Source organism: Dama dama, chromosome 12 (assembly GCF_033118175.1).
Source record: "Dama dama isolate Ldn47 chromosome 12, ASM3311817v1, whole genome shotgun sequence".
In the NCBI taxonomy this organism is placed as follows: Eukaryota; Metazoa; Chordata; class Mammalia; order Artiodactyla; family Cervidae; genus Dama; species Dama dama.
Window position 1 is genome coordinate 37737265 of NC_083692.1, and position 13057 is coordinate 37750321.

Here is a 13057-nt window from a genome sequence, read left to right on the forward strand (position 1 = left end):
TCAGATATTGGACAACAGGCAGCACAGGATGGTGATCTTTGAAAGGGCAATAAGATGAACCCTGTGATTGTCTTAGCTTACTGCCTAGGAAAGGGTTTCTAGGCCCAAAGATCTCATGGAGTTCAGAGTTCAGTTCAAGATGGCTGGTATTCACAGGGCAGAGTACGGAGGAGGAGAGAGTAACAGAGAGAAGGCTGATAAGGACATGCATGTGAGGAAACCACTGATTTCTGAGAAAGAAGAATTGGCAAAGAGCAATCAGAAAAATCCGTAGGGCTTGCTCAGGACTGGGAAACTACTAACCCAAGTGGGAAGACCTGACTCCTGGGGCATTGAGTCAAGTTCTCATGAAAGGCTTGTTTCAGTAGTAGAGCCAAATTAGTCCTAGTTTAAAGGCTGTTTTGTTTTTCTTTGGCCTCAAGACAGGTGGGAACTTAGTTCCGTGTAGGAAACCCACATCCCCTGCAGTGGAAGTTCAGAGTCGTAACCACTGGACTGCCCAGCAAGTCCCTGTAAAGGCTGTTTTGGACCTCTATAACAGCAGAAAAAAATGAGACTTGCTAGATTCAAACTGTTTCCAAGTGATACCTTAGCTGCATTCTAGAGTGAAGTCCAAACGTATTTAAAGGAATGCAAAAAAATGCAGCACCCAACTGTGTAAAACTCGTTTTAACTGTCCTCTGACTTTAAATTACCATTTTAAAAAAATTTAAATTTACTTTATGTAATAATGCATAAAAATAGAGCTTGTAACAAGAGGGGAAATCAATCAATAGAAAAAACACAGAAGTGACACATGATAGATATAGAGGACAAAACCTTTGAACAAGTATTTTAATATTTATTGTATATCCCATCCCATATTTAAAATATTGTTCAAGAAGGTGGAAGAAGTAGGTAGGAGAGAAAGTAGGAGAGCTTAAGTAGGAGAGAAATAGGAGGTATAAAAAAAGAAGATATAAAAAAGATATGTTTGAAATTAAACTTCTAGAGATAAAAAAAATACATCATCTGAAATGAAAAGTACACTGGATGGGGTTAGTAGCAGCTTACACATTGCAGATGAGAAGATTAGTGAACTTGAAGACATGGCAAAAGAAACTATTTGAAATAAGCATAGAGAAGAGAGACATAACACTGTGTTAAAAATCTGTGGAATATTATCAAGGGCCTGATACAAATCTGATTGGAGTCCCAGAAAGAACAGATGGGGGAGACAGAGAAGTATTTGAAGATACTCTATTTAAAAAATTGTATTGTAAGGTATCTTTTGTTAAAATTCATTTTTTTAGTACTTGGAAACTAGTTGATTTTTATAATTTGTTTTTGTATACTCTTCTAGAGATCATTCCCTCCATCAGTATGTGAGAATTCCTGTTGCTCTGCAAAATCATCTGTACTTAGTATTGTAATTTTTTTTCTTTTCTTTCTTTCTTTTCCTTTCCTTTCCTTCTCCCACCACCCCCATCCCCCCCCCCATCCCCCCCCCCCCCCGCCCCCGCACCATTTTAGTTTTAGCCATTCTAATGGGTATACAGTGGTATCTCATTGTGGTCTTAATTTGCCTTTTCCTGATGACTAATGAGGTAGCATCTTTCCAATGTGCTTTTCTGCCACCTGATATTTTCTTTGGTAAAATATCTAAATCTTTTGCCCATTTATCAAGTTGTTTGGTTGTTTTTTCCTCAATATTCAGTTTTGTGAGTTTTAAAAATATTCTGGTTGTAAGTTTATTATCAGATTTGTAATTTGCAAATATTTTATACCTATTTGTGGTATATCTTTTCATTCTGTTTATGGTGTCTTTTGGAGAGCAGAAGTTGTTAATTTTGAGGAAATTCATCTTATTGTTTTTTCTTTTGTGGATTGTGCTTTTGACATTATATCCAAGAAATTTTTGTATAGTCCAAGATAACAAAGATTTGCTGTTTTTTTTTTCTCTAGAGGCTTTATACTTTCTGATTTGGGATTTCAGTCCTTGATCCACCTTGAGTTGCTTTTAAAATAGGGCACAAATTATGAATTGAAATGAATTTTTCTTTTTTGCATATGGATACCCAGTTGCTGTAGTGCCATTTGTTGAAAACATTATCCTTTTTACATTGAGTTGCTTTTATAACATGTGGAAAACCAGTTGACCATATATTTGTGGGTCTATTTCTGGACCCTGTTCCATTGACTATGTGTCAGTGCTTTTTCTGACACCACACTGCCTGAATTACTGTCTCTTCATAATAAGTCTCAGTTTTAATCTGCTCAGGCTGCCATAACAAAATGCCATAGACTGGGTGACTTAAACAAGAAATTAAACAAGAAATTAATTTTTCTTGTTTCTCTGGAGACTGAAAGTTAGAGATCATGATCACGTTCTGGTGAGAGCTTTCTTTCTGGCTTGCACTCAGCCACGTTCTTACTGCATCCTCACATGGCCTTTCCTCTGTTCTTATACAGAAAGAGATGTTTCATCTTTTCCTCATTTTATAAGCTCACTAATTGCATCATGAAGACAGCACTCTCATGACCTAATGTAACTCTAACTACTCCCCCAAGGGCCCGTTTCCAAAACACCCATTACATTGGGACTTACGGTTTTTTGTTTTTTTTTTTTAATTTCATTTGTTTGTTTATTTATTGCTGTGCTGGGTGTTTGTTGCTGTGTGAGGGCTTTCTCTAGTTGTGGTGAGCGGGACTTACTCTAGTTATGGTGCATGGGCTTCTCATTACAGTGGCTTCTCTTGTTGCAGAGCATGGCCTCTAGAGGTGAAGGCTTCAGTATTTCTGATTCGCAGATTCATTAGTTGTGGCACATGGGCTCAGTTGCCCACAGCATGTGACATCTTGGATTGAACCCGTGTCCCCTGTATTGACAGGCAAGTTCTTTTTTGTTTGTTTAATTAAAAATCTGCATTGCATTCAGTTTTATTTTTTGATATTGAAGTTAGGTTTAAAAGCAAAGTAAGACAGTTTGTTGTTATAAGTTATATCTAACTTATAAAATTGGTTTACAGGGTGTTGTTATTGAACTCTTCTGCTCTGAGTAGCTAATGGCCTCAATTTCTTATTTGCTCTGCTGTCTGCTTTCTATTTTTAGTGACTGTGCTTGTTAAAATTGTATTGTCTTTTTCTCATTATTCTTTTTTTTGTTTATTTTTAATTGAAGGATAATTACAATAATATTGTGTTGGTTTCTGCCATACATCAACATGAATCAGCCACAGGTATACATATGCCTCCTCCCTCTGGAGCCTCCTTCCCATCTCCTACCTGATCCCACCTTCTAGGTTGTCACAGAGTCTGGTTTTAAGTTCCCTGTGTCTTACAGCAAATTTCCACTGGCTATCTGTTCTACATATGTTAGCATGTATGTTTCCATGCTAATCTCTCCATTTGTCCCACCATCTTCTTCCTATCCCCTCCTCCTGCCCTATGTCCCTAAGTCTGTTCTCTATATCTGTGTCTCCATTGCTGCCCTTCAAATAGTTTTATCAATACCATCTTTCTAGATGCCGTATATATGGCAGGCAAATTCTTAACCATTGGACCAGGGAAGTCCCTCCCTTACCTCTTTGAAACAGTCGCTCAGAGTAATCTGAGAGGCTGTATCCTGGATTTAAATCCTCAGTAAGTCCACCAAATAAAATATAATTTTCAGTTTTTATGTTGTGTATTTTTTTTCCCAGTTGATTTGTCTTTCTGCAGATAATTGGTTCCCCTGAAACCTCAGGTTACTGATTGGCTAAACAAAAATTGTAAAATTTCAGATTATCTGAATTTTCGAAATTGTTTTAAAGAGGGGAGCAAGACTCTCCAGCGTTCTGCATCCTTAATGGAAGATGGAAGTCTTATTCTGCTTTTTTTTTGTCTCAATTTTTTCTCTCTGTGCTGTTTAGATGTTTTCTGTTGACTACTTTTTGAGTTAATTCACCCTGTCTTTTGCTTTATGTAGTTCATGAAACCATTTCAGTTAACCTTTAATTTCTAGAATATGCATTTATTTTTTACTGATTTTAATTGTCTTTTCTAAATCTCTCATCAATTCATCTGTTTCTCCACCTTTCCCCTTATTTTCTTGAAAGTTTAATCATAGTTATTTTAAAGGCCCTATTTGATATTTCTAATATCTGGATCATTTATGGATTTGTTTTTATTATCTATTTTTTTTGGGGGGTTGGTCATTTGATCCTTCTTTTTTTTTTTTTTAGAATGTCTTATATTTTAAAATTAGGTGCTGGACATTGTAAATGAACATTTGTAGGGGCTCTGGATGATATGTTATTTGTACTTGAAAAGGGTTAACATTTCTTTCCTCAGTCAGATAAGGTAGAAGTGGATTGACTTGATCCTGCTGAGGCTTTGTCTTAAGCTTGCTATTTCACCCTTGTCTTTCCCCTAGGGCATAGTATTTATTCTTTAGACATGTTTCTTATTACTAGGCTATGGTGCTTTTAGGGTCTCAATAGAAAACTTGATGTGTTTATCAAGATCCAAAATAAACATTTGTCTATCTTGCAGCACATAGTTGCTGAAATCTCTGGTCTTTAACTACTCCAAATACTGGTTTTCACTGAGTTTCTTGGTTTCTTGTTTTGAACATCTTAAATTTTTGAGCTGGCCAATAACTTTGAAATTTGGTTGCAGGTTTTTAGGCTCCTTCTTCATGGTTCTTTTTTTTCCTTTCAAAAAGACTGCTTGTGATTTGGAAAATAAAATGCCCTCAGAAAAAGAGCTAGGATGAATGTGGAACTCAACTGTTATGCTTCTCTTCTCTCAAGGATCATAGACCTTCAAGTTCTGCCTCCATTGGTTGCTCTGCAATGTTTTCTCCTGTTGATTTATATATTTGTCTAGCCTTTTTTGGGGTCTTCCTTAGTGACTCAGTTGGTAAAGAATCTGCTTGCAGTGTAGGAGACCTGAGTTTGATCCCTGAATCAGGAAGATCCCCTGGAGAAGGAAATGGCAACCCACTGCAGTATTCTTGCTTGGAGAATTCTGCAGACAGAGGAGCCTGGTAAGCTTCAGCCCATGGGGTCACAGAGTTGGACACCACTGTGCGAGTAACTTTCACTTTCACTTTCTAGCCTTTTTAGTTCTCAGCAGGAGGGTTAGTAGAATTCAAGGTACTTGTTTAAGACCAAAATTGGAAATTTCTATATGCTCTCTAGTTCTGCTTGCTTCTACTAGTAATCAAGGGAGAGGTAAAAGCAGGGAGGATAAAATCTTTATTATTTATACCCTACTTATTTCTCAGATGGGTTTGTGGCAAACCGTCTGGTAGGGGAGCAACCCAGCTATGAGGCTAAGTGTCCATAGCAAACCTCCAGTCCTGGCTCTGTCCTAATCAGCTGTATGATTTTAGACAAACTGCTCGTTTTTATTTTATCTTATTTATTTTTGAATGTGCTTGGTCTTCATTGCTGCTCTTGGGCTTTCTCTAGCTGTGGCGAGTGGGGACTGCTCTGTAGTTGTGGTGCTTGGGTTTCTTATTGCGATGGCTTCTCCTGTTGCAGAGCACAGGCTCTAGGGTGTGTGGGCTTCAGTAGTTGTGGTTCCTGGGCTCTAGAGCACAGGCTTAATAGTTGTGACACACAGGCTTAGTTGCTCTGTGGCATGTGGGATCCTCCTGGACTAGGGATTGGACTCATGTCTCCTGCATTGGCAGGTGAATTCTTTACCACTGAGCCACCACGGAAACCCTGCTTGTCTTCTTTGAATATAATTTTTTTTGTACCTAAAACAGGATTAGTAATTGACTTGCTTATAGGAATGTTATGAGGATGAGCTGTGAAAGTAAAGGAGAATCTTTTGAAAAAACTTGCAGAAACAAACATATCTTATCTTTCACCTTACAGCCCACAAATAATACAGAAACAGAAGTGAGGAACTCAGGATATTGGTTTCGCTTACTCACTAACTAGCTGTTGACTCTGGGTAAATCATTTCATTCTTCCTCATCTGCACTTTGAGACAGCTTATCAAACTCTAAGTGATAAGACAAGAAGAAAACATTTAAACAATGAAGCCCAAGTCTTTGAGCCCTTGGGGTATTGAGAGGAAGTGCCAGCCGGATTAATTCTCTTCCTCTTGGCAGTTGGGTGTTATCAGTTGTGCTCAGTCATGGTGGACTCTTTGCAACCCCATGGACTGTAGCCCACCAAACTTCTCTGTCCATGGGATTTTCCAGGCAAGAATACTGGAGTGGGTTGCCATTTTGAAATCTTCTCCAGTTATTAATTGTACCTGCATTTAAAGGAAACTTGTATCTGCTGGAAAAGTGAGATGAATGCTATAGCCTGCATTTAGAAGATGAATATGGATTATTCTTTACACCTTTTAGCGGAAAAAGAAAGAGGGAAGAGGGAGGGCAAGAGAAGACAGATGTGATCACTGGCATCATCTTACCTGGACTCAAGGCTAGGATCTGTGCCTATAACTATGGCTGGGCTTGACTCCAGAACTGGCAGTTATCTAAAGTAAAAATGAAAACAGATAAAGTGTGAGCTAGGATGAGTTTGATCAATCCTAAATCAAATCCCTTACGATTATACAAGGGAAGTGGCAAACAGATTCAAGGGATTAGATCTCTAGACAGAGTGCCTGAAGAACTGTGGATGGAGGTTTGTAACATTGCACAGGAGGCAGTGCTCAAGACCCAAGAAAAAGAAGTGCAAAAAGGCAAAATGGTTGTCTGAGGAGGCCTTACAAATAGCTGAGAAAAGAAGAGAAGCTAAAGGCAAAGGAGAAAAGGAAGGACATACCGTCTGAATGCAGAGTTCCAAAGAATAGCAAGGAGATATAAGAAAGCCTTCCTCAGTGATCACTGCAAAGAAATAGAGGAAAACAATAAAATGTGAAAGACTAGAGATCTCTTCAAGAAAATTAAGAGATATCAAGGGAACATTTCATGCAAAGATGGGCACAATAAAGGACAGAAATGGTATGGACCTAACAGAAGCAGAAGATATTAAGAAGAGGTGGCAAGAATACATAGAAGAGCTATACAAAAAAGATCTTCATGACCCAGATAACGACAATGGTGTGATCACCCACCTAGAGCCCGACGTCCTGAAATGCAAAGTCAAGTGGACCTTGGGAAGCATTACTACCGAACAAAGCTAGTGGAGGTGATGGAATTCTAGCTGAGCTATTTCAAATCTTAAAGATGGTGCTGTGAAAGTGATGCACTCAATATGCCAGCAAATTTGGAAAAAGCAGTGGTCACAGGACTGGAAAGGTCAGTTTTCATTCCAATCCCAAAGAAAGGCAATGCCAAAGAATGTTTGAACTTCTGCACAGTTGCACTCATCTCACATGCTAGCAAAATAATGCTCAAAATTCTCCAAATGAGGCTTCAACAATACGTGAACCGAGAACTTCCAAATGTTCAAGCTGGATTTAGAAAATGCAGAGGAACCAGAGATCAAATTGCCAACATCCTTTGGATAATCGGAAAAGCACGAGAGTTCCAGAAAAACATCTATTTCTACTTTGTTGACTACACCAAAGCCTTTGACTGTGTGAATCACAACAAACTATGGAATATTCTTAAACAGATGGGAATACCAGACCTCCTGACCTGCCTCTTGAGAAATCTGTATGCAGGTCAGGAAGAAACAGTTAGAACCAGACATGGAGCAACAGACTGGTTCCAAATTGGGAAAGGAGTACATCAAGGCTGTATATTGTCACCCTACTTTTTTAACTTACATGCAGAGTACATTATACGAAATGCCAGCCTGGATGAAGCAAAAACTGGAATCAAGATTGCCAGAAGAAATATCAATAACCTCAGATATGCAGATAACACTGCCCTTATGGTAGAAAGCGAGGAGGAACTGAGGAACCTCTTGATGAAAGCGAAAGAGGAGAGTGAAAAAGCTGGCTTAAAACTGAAATTCAGAAAACTAAGATCATGGTATCTGGTCCCATCACTTCATGGCAAGTAGATGGAGAAACAATGAACACAGTGGCAGACTTTATTTTGGGGGGGGCTCCAAAATTACTGCAGATGGTGACTGTAGCCGTGAAATTAAAAGACGCTTGCTCCTTGGAAGAAAAGCTATGACCAACCTAGACAGCATGTTAAAAAGCAGAGACATTACTTTGCCGACAAAGGTCCATCTAGTCAAAGCTATGGTTTTTCCAGTAGTCATGTATGGATGTGAGAGCTGGACCATAAAGAAAGCTAAGCACCGGAAGAATTGATACTTTTGACATGTGGTGTTAGAGAAGACTCTTGAGAGTCCCTTGGACTGCAAGGAGATGAAATCAGTCAATCCTAAAGGAAATCAACCCTGAATATTCATTGGAAGGCCTGATGCTAAGCTGAAGCTCCCATACTTTGGCCACCAGATGCGAAGAATGGACTCATTGGAAAAGAACCTGATGCTGGGAAAGATTGAAGGCAGGAGGAGAAGGAGATGACAGAGGATGAGATGGTTGGATGGCATCACCGACTTGATGGACATGAGTTTGAGCAAGCTCCGGCTGTTGGTGGTGGATGGGGAGGCAAGACGTGCTGCAGTCCATGTGGTCACAAAGAGTTGGACAGTACTGAATGGCTGAACTGACTAAGAATGAGTTTGAGAGATTTCATAATCATATTAAGATTGTTGTCAGATGCGACCTTGACAATATCTTTAATTTTTCTGAGTTTCTATAGGGACTTACAATAATAGCTGGCAACTCTTAAGTTTTCCTATTTTTTTTCAAATTATCTTTCCATTAGTATATCAAATTTTCCTAATAATCTTGTGAAACAGCATTGGGCAATTAGGCAGGGCAGGAATAACAGAAGGGGTCCAGAGAGGCAAAATGAGTTGCTCTAGGTTACAGAATATAACACACATTTACTCTGCTAGGCCTTTTATGTGTGTGTGTATGTGTGTGTATACAAATGTATGGAGCTAGGGAAATAGAGATATATCTTCCTGTTTTGGTGTTTGTTATCATCATCCTCACACCCAATGTCAGAAATCTGTTTGTTTCACTTATTTTACAAATATTTATTTATTAAAGATTCATGTATTTATTTTATTTTTTGGCTGTGGTGGGTCTTCATTGCTGCATGTGGGCTTTTCTCTAGTTGCAGCAAGACAGGGGCTACTCACTAGTTGCAGTGCATGGACTCATTGTGGTGGCTTCTCTTGTTGTGGAGCACAGGCTCAAGGTGCATGGGCTTAGTAGTTGTGGCACAAGGGGGCTTAGTTGCTTCTCAGCATGTGGGATCTTCCTGGACGAGGGATTGAACTGGTGTCCCCTGCGTTGCAAAGCGAATTCTTAACCACTGGACCACCAGGGAAGCCCCACAAATATTTATTGATTGCCTAATATTGTGGCGGGCTTCTTTTGTGGCTCAGTGGTTAAGAATCTGCCTGCTAATGCAGGAGATGTGTGTTCAGTCCCTGAATTGGGAAGATCTCCTGGAGAAAGAAGTGGTAACCCACTATATGGGGAGCCTGTCAGGGTATAATCCATGGGGTTGCAAAAGAGTTGGACACAACTTGGTGACTAAACAACAACAACAGTATTGTGGCAGATCTTGAGTCTGGGAATCAGTTCAGTTCAGTTGCTCAGTTGTGTCCGACTCTTTATGACCCCATGGACTGCAGCATGCCAGGCTTCCCTGTCCATCACCAATTCCCAGAACTTGCTCAAACTCATGTCCATCGAGTCAGTGATGCCATCCAACCATCTCATCCTCTGTCGTTCCCTTCTCCTCCTGCCTTCAGTCTTTCCCAGCATCAGGGTCTTTTCCAATGAGTCTGTTCTTCGCATCTGGTGGCCAAAATATCAGAGCTTCCCACCCACCCTCTCGGCCCCCAGGGAAGGCACCGTTACCAGGGTTACAGTGGCAAATAAGATAAAGAGCCTGTGCTTGTTGAGATCATAGTCTAGTGGGAAACAAATAGACATGTAGAGCACTAAATGCCCTGTAGACCTCTGCAGAAGCGTGTTGCAGCAGGAGTGTGGGGAAAGGTATCTGAAGTCTGAACTGGAGAGAATTTGGAAAACTTCATTGAGAAGAGTGGCCTTGCAACAGAGACTTGGTGGTACAGGGATTTGCTAGGTAAATAAAAACCGGCTCAAAACTTAACATTGAAAAAAACTAAGATCATGACATCGGATTCCATCACTTCATGGCAAATAGCAGGGGAAAAGGTGGAAGCAGCGAGATTTTATTTTTTGGGCTCCATAATCACTGTGGACAGTGACTGCAGCCATGAAATGAAAAGACACTTGCTCCTTGGAAGAAAAGCTATGACAAACCTAGACAGTATTAAAAAGCAATGCATTACTTTGGCAACAAAGGTCCATATAGTCAAAGATTTAGTTTTTCCACTAGTCATGTATGGATGTGAGAGTTGGATCATAAAGAAGGCAGAGCACCGAAGAATTGATGCTTTTGAACTGTGGTGTTGCAGAAGACTTTTGAGAGTCACTTGGACTGCAAGGTGATCCAACCAGTCCATCCTAAAGGAGATCAACTCTGAATATTGATTGGACTGATAATGAAGCTGAAGCGCCAATACTTTGGCCACCCGATGCAAAGAACTGACTCATTGGAAAAGACCCGAATGCTGGGAAAGATTAAAAGCAAAAGGAAAGGAAGGCTTTAGGATGAGATGGTTAGATAGCATCACCGACTCAATGGATATAAATGTGAGCAAACTGCAGGAGAGTGGAGGACAGAGGAGCCTGACTTGCTGCAGTCCATGGAGTCACAAAGAGTCAGACAGGACTTAGCAACTGAAGAACAACAGCAGCACTAGATAGCGGTAGCATGTTAGAGGCAGAAGGAACAGCATCCGCAAACATATGACAATACAGGCAGAAGGAAACATCAACATATATTGAGAGGAAACAACATATAGCTCAGTATTACTGGTGGATAGGAGTAGGAAGAAATTAGATCATTTTGGAGAATTACTTCCTCCCTTTCATTTACTCCCTCCATGCCCCACCAGTCATCACTCCCTATAGGTTTGTGTCTTCCTCTGCATCCACTGCTTTGGTTAGAGCCTCTCCATGTCCGACCTGGACCAACTTTTGTCTCCTGACTGGTCTTCCTGTCCCCAACAGGCATCCTTCCAGTCCCTCCTCCTGCCTCCCTACTTGGCTCCAGGTAAGCCCAAACGTTCAGCCTGGACTTGATTGCATCTCCAGACATCTCTTGATAAACCATCACGATCTCTTTCGTGTTTTCTCCTTTCATTCCTTAACTAATTTCTTACTTTATTTTGTCCCTCCTTCATTAGTTTCTCAAAAAAATATCCCCTTATTCTTTAGCTATATTTTTACAGCCTTGTTAGTATGTCAGGAAGGCTTCACATCTGTGCCTTTTTTGTGTGTTTCTCCCTCTTGTAGTCTATCTTTCCTGTTCTCTGTCAGTAATTCTCTGCTTACCTTTCAAGACTTTCCTGGCTCAGGACCAATGGAACCAGCTGTGTAAAGCCTTTTTTGACACATATCTTTCCTCACTGATTTGTAATTCCTTCACAGTAGAGACAATATTCCATTCATCTTTGTGTGCTCAGCACCCAGAGCCACACCAGGGTGATCATGAGTACTTAATAAATATTTGTTAAATGGATTAGCAAAAGACTTCCTAGCAGTCATTTGGAATCAAATCTTGTGCAGTCCTGTGTTCTGTTGTTTTCTAGGAACTGTCTTCCCAGTACCAAATGATGATCCATTTTCTGAGTGCAGAGATCTTTCTCTTACTTTTCTTCTACTTATTTTCCTCCCCTGTGCCTAGTTCAGTACTGGGCAGTACTTTTACTGAGTGCCTCTTAGACCTGACCCTGCAAAGCAGTCTTTAAAGCATATAAATATTTAACTTGAGATTTGCACCCCTCCTCTACAGGCAAGGGCAAGCACAGCAAAGGAGGGCCCAGGGACAAAATGAGCCAATCAGGAAATCACCCTCCCTCATTCCCAGCCCATCCCTTCAGTCAGGGTGGCATGGAACTGTGTTCCTTCTGTCCCCTCTGAGGCACCAGAAGAAGTCTACAAACTGGAGTAAGTAATCATCTTGGGGGAGGGCAGGAACCTGATTTGCCAGCTCTTTTAATTGAGCCTACTGAGACCAAGTTCAAGTAGGTCTGTATCTATGCAGGAAGGCCCTGATTTATAAAACAAAAGTTGTCTGTTTATGATGTTTAATGAAATTATATTTAAATGGTTGAAAGGATCACAGTAAAACAAAAACAAAACACAATTCCATACGGAAGGAAAATTTCTACAAAGTAAAAAAAAGTCTCAGATGAACCTGTATTATGACTGAATGTTTAGATAAAGGTTGCTTATAGTGAGGCTCGAGTGCTTGTTTTGTTTCTTTTTCTTAAATAGATGATTCCAGTAAATGAGCCTGTACTTTTTTTTTTTTTGACTGCACTGGATCTTCACTGCTCTGAACAGGCTTTCTCTAGTTGTGGCCAGCAGGGGCTACTCTTCATTGCAGTGCGTGGGCTTCTTGGCTGCAGTGGCTTCTCTTGTGGTGGAGCACAGGCTGTAGGCACAAGGGCTTCAGTAGTTGTGGCTCTCAGGCTCTAGAGCAAGGGCTCAGTTCTTGTGGTGCACGAGCTTAGCTGCTCCGCAACAAGTAGAATCTTCCGGGATCAGGGATCAAACCTGCATCCCCTGCATTAGCTGGCAGTTTCTCAACCAGGGGACCACCAGGGAAGTCCTGTTTTTTTTTCTTTATTCTCTCATTTTGTTTTGAAACGTTCTTTACTGGGGATAATTAACACTCATCCTGATTATTCCATGTGTATGTTTCTTTTCTCTCATGAGGAACTCTCTTAGATACTCCAGAAATGATTGTCATGCTGCTTTATGGTCAGGAATTTGACAGTCTGTTCATCTTGGTTTTCTCAGTAATGTGTGGTGGGCTGTGGTCTTCCCAGCCCTCTGCCTCCTTGTTTTCTTCTTAGTACAGCTCAGTTGGGCCTCCTGGAGGCTAACAGGAGTAGTTGCCCTCTTGCTCTTCCTCAAGGGAACTGAAGAGGGCCCTTTTTAGTCCAGGTCCTGGAGCCCTTTGTGAGCCACTGATTCATGT

The 13057-nt window shown here is 40.5% G+C and overlaps 1 protein-coding gene across 2 annotated transcripts in view; it reads left to right on the forward strand.

Annotated features, from left to right (window-relative positions):
• Window positions 1-11895: 11895 nt before the first annotated feature.
• Window positions 11896-13057, forward strand: part of SLC28A2 (solute carrier family 28 member 2) — a 30917-nt gene continuing 29755 nt past the window's right edge. For both annotated transcript variants that reach the window (XM_061157055.1, XM_061157056.1), the window contains exon 1: window positions 11896-12018. The gene's annotated coding sequence lies outside the window, so the exon portion shown is untranslated. The remainder of the gene's footprint in view (window positions 12019-13057) is intronic.